The sequence below is a fragment of the Babylonia areolata genome, chromosome 13 (assembly GCF_041734735.1).
Source record: "Babylonia areolata isolate BAREFJ2019XMU chromosome 13, ASM4173473v1, whole genome shotgun sequence".
Lineage (NCBI taxonomy): Eukaryota > Metazoa > Mollusca > Gastropoda > Neogastropoda > Buccinidae > Babylonia > Babylonia areolata.
Genome location: NC_134888.1, coordinates 30,388,331 through 30,395,830, shown reverse-complemented (window position 1 = coordinate 30,395,830; position 7,500 = coordinate 30,388,331).

The window sequence follows — 7,500 nt, the reverse complement described above, 5'->3', positions numbered from 1 at the left end:
TTTTGCATTATGGCTGTACATTGATTTATTCACCCGACAAAAAAGACAAATGAATGTGCCAGAATTTATTTTTAGACATCACGTAAACAAAGAACCTTTAAAGTAGAGAAGCATCTCTATCGTCTAGTTCGGAGACATAATTCGCCCTTCGAATTTTGTCGCCCATCATTATCATCTGATTTTGATGATATGGATATTTCATTTATTACAGCTCCTTATCCTCAGACTATTATCAAATTCATTACGGACCAAGTATTGTTCTAATGTCAAGTGCATATGCTTTAGTAACCTGACAATTGAGCATATAATTTTTCACTGTAGTTTGATGAAGCCTTTTGTACACGAAAGTGTGTCTTCACAAGTGACTGAGAACGTTGATGTTTTTGACTTTTTGCATTCATTATCAGTTGTTTCGCTTGTCAGTTTAACGACTTCTCTTTTACGAAGTCCTTTAAGTAATTTCCTGTAACTGTATTTAGAGTTGTTTTGTTGTTGTTGTTGTTGTTTTTCTTCCAAATTTCACCCACATTTTTACCCTCATTTGCCCAGTTTTCCCCAACCCTCCATTCATTCACATCTCCCACCCCTTCTAACCGATAATACTCAGATGTATTCATAAATACTTTAACAAAATGTCTTCAATCACCGATATGTGTGACGGGACATTAAAAACAAAATTCCTCCTCCTTTCCCTCAGTCAGAAACCAAGCATTAACAGTCACAATCATTTGGCCAGCTGGTGTCTACCTTGATAGAGCTGACTGATAGCTGCCACTGGATGCTCGTCATTCGTTTCCTGTGTCAGTCAGTACTGCACACATACACACTCATGCAGACATATAACATTTTACGTGTTTGACCGTTACGTAGGCAATCACACTTCGTTTTCAGGCGTGTGCAAGCTGGGTATGTTCTTGGTTCTATCGCTGAAGAATATATTACACACCTCCGATCGTGGCATGGATCTTTAACGTGTATATTTGATCTTCTGCGTACGTGTGCATACGAAGTGGGTTCAGGCACTAGAACGTCTGCACATCTGTTGACCTAGGAGTTCGAAAAAAACTAAAACTCAACCCTGAAGAGGTCATGATAACGACAGGGGAATAAAAACAAGGATGTGTTCTGGTCTCCATACAGTTCTCTGTCTCTGTATATGTAAATATACACACGTCCATATTTGCACACAAAAGAAAGGGAAGCGGTCAATGCATGCGAGCCATTTCCCATTCACAATGAATGAAACATCCTTGTGGCCGTGTTCCATTGAACTAAGCTACGTCCCACAGAGGCGGTCAACTTGTATTTGCATTTGCATTGTTCGCAACTTGGTTCACAAACACGTTGTTAAAACTCTCACTTTTATGTAAAAGACACACACACGCACACACACACACACACACACACACACACGCGCGCGCGCGCGCGCGCGCACACGCACGCACGCACGCACACGCACACAAAAACACAACACACACACACACACACACACACACACACACACACACGCACACGCACGCACGCACGCACACGCACACAAAAACACAACACACACACACACACACACACACACACACACACACACACACACACACACGTTGCCTTTTGGCTGGGTTCCTTCACATCTACAATCAATGGGTGGACTGACAGGGCAGCAAAACATACACACACACACACACACACACACACACACACACACACACACACACACACACACACACACACACACACACACCCCCCTCCCCTCCTCCCACTTGTCTTTTCTTCCAAACCATCCTCTCCTCCTCATCTTTCTTTTCCTTTGAGAAGGGAATGAAAACACCGAGCCATTTCATGTCATGATATGCAAAGATGTTCTAAGGCAGCAAAACATTCTCAGCCTAAACAAAAGTAAGCAATGTCTCCAGATATGTATTTTGCACATCACCCAGCTAAAAAAAAATAATAAATAAAAAGATTCTGTCGAAGACAACATGGGTAGATATACATAGACATTTCTTCTTCTTCTTCTTCTTCTTCTGCGTTCACTCGTATGCACACGAGTGGGCTTTTACGTGTATGACCGTTTTTACCCCGCCATGTAGGCAGCCATACTCCGTTTTCGGGGGGTGTGCATGCTGGGTATGTTCTTGTTTCCATAACCCACCGAACGCTGACATGGATTACAGGATCTTTAACGTGCGTATTTGATGTTCTGCTTGCATATACACACGAAGGGGGTTCAGACACTAGCAGGTCTGCACACATGTTGACCTGGGAGATCGTTAAAATCTCCACCCTTTACCCACCAGGCGCCGTCACCGTGATTCGAACACGGGACCCTCAGATTGACAGTCCAACGATTTAACCACTCGGCTATTGCGCCCGTCGTACATTGATTCAATACAACTTCTTATCAACAGTCTTCTCCCCCCCCCCCTCCCCCCCCCCACCCCGCCTCCTTACACACACCCCCTGCCACCTGATTTCTGTTCTGACGGAAGGTCAAATCTTCCCTGTGTCCCCATTGAGTGCTGAGTCGCCATACCAAATAAAACAATAATTATGTGACGAAAATAACTTTGTTGGTCTCTTTGAATCCTGAGTGTCTCGGTTCCAATCCCGCTCTGGCACTTTCTCCAAAATTTGATTGAAAAAATTAAACATCACAGAGCAACACTAACATCACAGAGCAACACTAACACCACGCAGCAACACTAACATCACTAACATCACAGAGCAACACTAACATCACAGAGCAACACTAACACCACACAGCAGCACTAACATCACTAACATCACAGAGCAACACTAACATCACGAGCAACACTAACATCTCTAACATCACAGAGCAACACTAACATCACAGAGCAACACTAACATCACAGAGCAACACTAACATTACTAACATCTCAGAGCAACACTAACATTACTAACACCACAGAGCAACACTAACATTACTAACATCACAGAGCAACACTAACATCACAGAGCAACACTAACATCACTAACACCACAGAGCAACACTAACATCACTAACATCACAGAGCAACACTAACATCACAGAGCAACACTAGCACCACTAACATCACAGAGCAACACTAACATCACTAACATCACAGAGCAACACTAACATCACAGAGCAACACTAACATCACTAACATCACAGAACAACACTAGCACCACTAACATCACAGAGCAACACTAACATCACTAACATCACAGAGCAACACTAACATCACAGAGCAACACTAACATCACTAACATCACAGAGCAACACTAACATCACTAACATCACAGAGCAACACTAACATCACAGAGCAACACTAACACCACTAACATCACAGAGCAACACTAACATCACAGAGCAACACTAACACCACTAACATCACAGAACAACACTAGCACCACTAACATCGCAGAGCAACACTAACATCTCTAACACGACAGAGCAACACTAACATCACAGAGCAACACTAACACCACAGAGCAACACTAACATCACTAACATCACAGAGCAACACTAACATCTCTAACATCACTAACATCACAGAGCAACACTAACATCACAGAGCAACACTAACACCACTAACATCACAGAGCAACACTAACATCACTAACATCACAGAGGAACACTAACATCACAGAGCAACACTAACATTACTAACATCACAGAGCAACACTAACATCTCTAACACCACAGAGCAACACTAACATCACTAACATCACAGAGCAACACTAACATCACAGAGCAACACTAACACCACACAGCAACACAAACATCACTAACATCACAAACATCACAGAGCAACACTAACACCACACAGCAGCACTAACATCACTAACATCACAGAGCAACACTAACATCACGAGCAACACTAACATCTCTAACATCACAGAGCAACACTAACATCACAGAGCAATACTAACATCACTAACATCACAGAGCAACACTAACATTACTAACATCTCAGAGCAACACTAACATTACTAACACCACAGAGCAACACTAACATTACTAACATCACAGAGCAACACTAACATCACAGAGCAACACTAACATCACTAAGACCACAGAGCAACACTAACATCACTAACACCACAGAGCAACACTAACATCACTAACATCACAGAGCAACACTAACATCACAGAACAACACTAGCACCACTAACATCGCAGAGCAACACTAACATCACTAACATCACAGAGCAACACTAACATCACAGAACAACACTAGCACCACCAACATCGCAGAGCAACACTAACATCTCTAACACGACAGAGCAACACTAACATCACAGAGCAACACTAACATCACAGAGCAACACTAACATCACTAACATCACAGAGCAACACTAACACCACTAACATCACAGAGCACCACTAACATCGCAGAGCAACACTAACATCTCTAACACGACAGAGCAACACTAACATCACAGAGCAACACTAACATCTCTAACACGACAGAGCAACACTAACACCACAGAGCAACACTAACATCACTAACATCACAGAGCAACACTAACATCTCTAACATCACTAACATCACAGAGCAACACTAACATCACAGAGCAACACTAACACCACTAACATCACAGAGCAACACTAACATCACTAACATCACAGAGGAACACTAACATCACAGAGCAACACTAACATTACTAACATCACAGAGCAACACTAACATCTCTAACACCACAGAGCAACACTAACATCACTAACATCACAGAGCAACACTAACATCACAGAGCAACACTAACACCACACAGCAACACAAACATCACTAACATCACAAACATCACAGAGCAACACTAACACCACTAACATCACAGAGCAACACTAACACCACAGAGCAACACTAACATCACAAACATCACAGAGCAACACTAACACCACTAACATCACAGAGCAACACTAACATCACTAAGACCACAGAGCAACACTAACATCACTAACATCACAGAGCAACACTAGCAACACTAACATCACTAACATCACAGAGCAACACTAACATCACTAACATCACAGAGCAACACTAACACCACTAACATCACAGAGCAACACTAACATCACAGAGCAACACTAGCAACACTAACATCACTAACATCACAGAGCAACACTAACATCACAAACATCACAGAGCAACACTAACACCACTAACATCACAGAGCAACACTAACATCACTAACACCACAGAGCAACACTAACATCACTAACATCACAGAGCAACACTAACATTACTAACACCACAGAGCAACACTAACATCACTAACACCACAGAGCAACACTAACATCACTAACATCACAGAGCAACACTAACACCACAGAGCCCCACAAACATCACTAACATCACAGAGCAACACTAACATCACTAACATCACAGAGCAACACTAACATCACAGAGCAACACTAACACCACAGAGCAACACTAACATCACAGAGCAACACTAACATCACTAACATCACAGAGCAACACTAACATCACAGAGCAACACTAACATCACTAACATCACAGAGCAACACTAACACCACACAGCAACACTAACATCACTAACATCACAGAGCAACACTAAGATCACTAACATCACAGAGCAACACTAACATCACAGAGCAACACTAACATCACTAACATCACAGAGCAACACTAACACCACACAGCAACACTAACATCACAGAGCAACACTAACATCACAGAGCAACACTAACATCGCTAACATCACAGAGCAACATTAACACCACTAACACCACAGAGCAACACTAACATCGCTAACATCACAGAGCAACATTAACACCACTAACATCACAGAGCAACACTAACATCACAGAGCAACACTATCATCACTAGCATCACAGAGCAACACTAACATCACAGAGCAACACTAACACCACAGAGCAACACTAACATCACAGAGCAACACTATCATCACTAACATCACAGAGCAACACTAACATCACAGAGCAACACTATCATCACTAACATCACAGAGCAACACTAACATCACAGAGCAACACTAACATCTCTAACATCACAGAGCAACACTAACATCACTAACACCACACAGCAACACTAACATCACAGAGCAACACTAACATCTCTAACATCTAGCCCGACTCTCCACCTTCCCTTACTCTCTTAGAGTTCTCTGAGGAGACAAGTCAGAAGTCATCAGGAGCAAGGTGGCAGAACGGTCAAGACGCTTATCTGCCAATGATAGTGTCCGTGAGGGTCTGGGTTCGAATCCAGGCCTCGTCCTTTCTTCAAATCTCATTGGAAAAAAATTAAGAAAAAGGGCGTCTTGTCATTCGGATGAGACGATAAACCGAGGTCTCGTATGCAGTACGCAGCCAGCTCACTTCAGAAAACTCAAGTGCCGTCCTCTGGCAAAATTCTGTAGAAGACATCCATACTGAAAGGAACAGAAATATACATGCATGCTCTTAACTCACTCAGTACAGCCAGTCCTCTCTTCTCCTCTACACAGACCCCTCGGATGTCCAGTGGGTGTCTCAATGACCCTACCTTTAGCTTTCGTCGTCAGAATTGTGGTATTCTTTGTCAACATTCACGTCTTCAGTATTAGAGCCTTCCGCTTGCAATATTTTGATGGTGGTAATTGGGGTGAAACGCTGTTAACGTCGTCTCTTTCGCTGTTCGTATGGAGAGAGTTCAGGCCTGCAAACGATTTGGGTTATGCTGCTGGTTAGGCATCTGCCCAATAGATGTGGTGCAGCGAAGATGGATTTGTCCGAACGAAGTGACGCCTCCTTGAGAAACTGAAACTGAAAACTGGAAACTGACAAATAAGATCTTTTTTTTTACGATCAAGAAATGCATTAAGATGCACTGTTTGGCATAACATTCACAAACCGACAAACAAACAAAAACACACCGATGTCTCCATGTTCGTCCATTTCCCACAGCCAGGAATAAACAACAGCGCCTAAAGGAACATGGGTGGGTAAAAAATACACTGATTTATCACCTCGTTTCAAAACTTCTTCTCTCCCCTGCTCCCAGCCCCCCCCCCCCCCCGCCCCCCTCCCCCCCCCCCCCCCCCCCAACCACCCACACCCACACACGCACTTTTCGGCCAATGGAAAAGTTCAAAATTTGCATTTGCAAGTGCAGAGCCGCTGCACTAAATAATATAACAACCTTGGGGGAACGGAAGCCACTCGATCACCTGGCATCAATTCCAAAGTAGTTATAGAGATATGCAGTCACGTTGATTGAACGAAACAAATAGAGATATACGTACGGGTTTGCACTCTGCCGCTATGCTTGTTCCAAGATTGTCTGCTTCCACTACTCCCAGACCTTCCACTGCCTGTCTTCAGTGAATACAGTGAGGAAATGGGAACATGTTACACAACAGTTATTTTGCCATTCTTTTGCGAATTTTCTCAGCTCCAGACACACATCCCACCCACATCCTCCCTCTGTACATACACAGACACACACAGACACACAGACACACACACACACGCGCGCTCTCTCTCTCTCTCTCTCTCTCTCT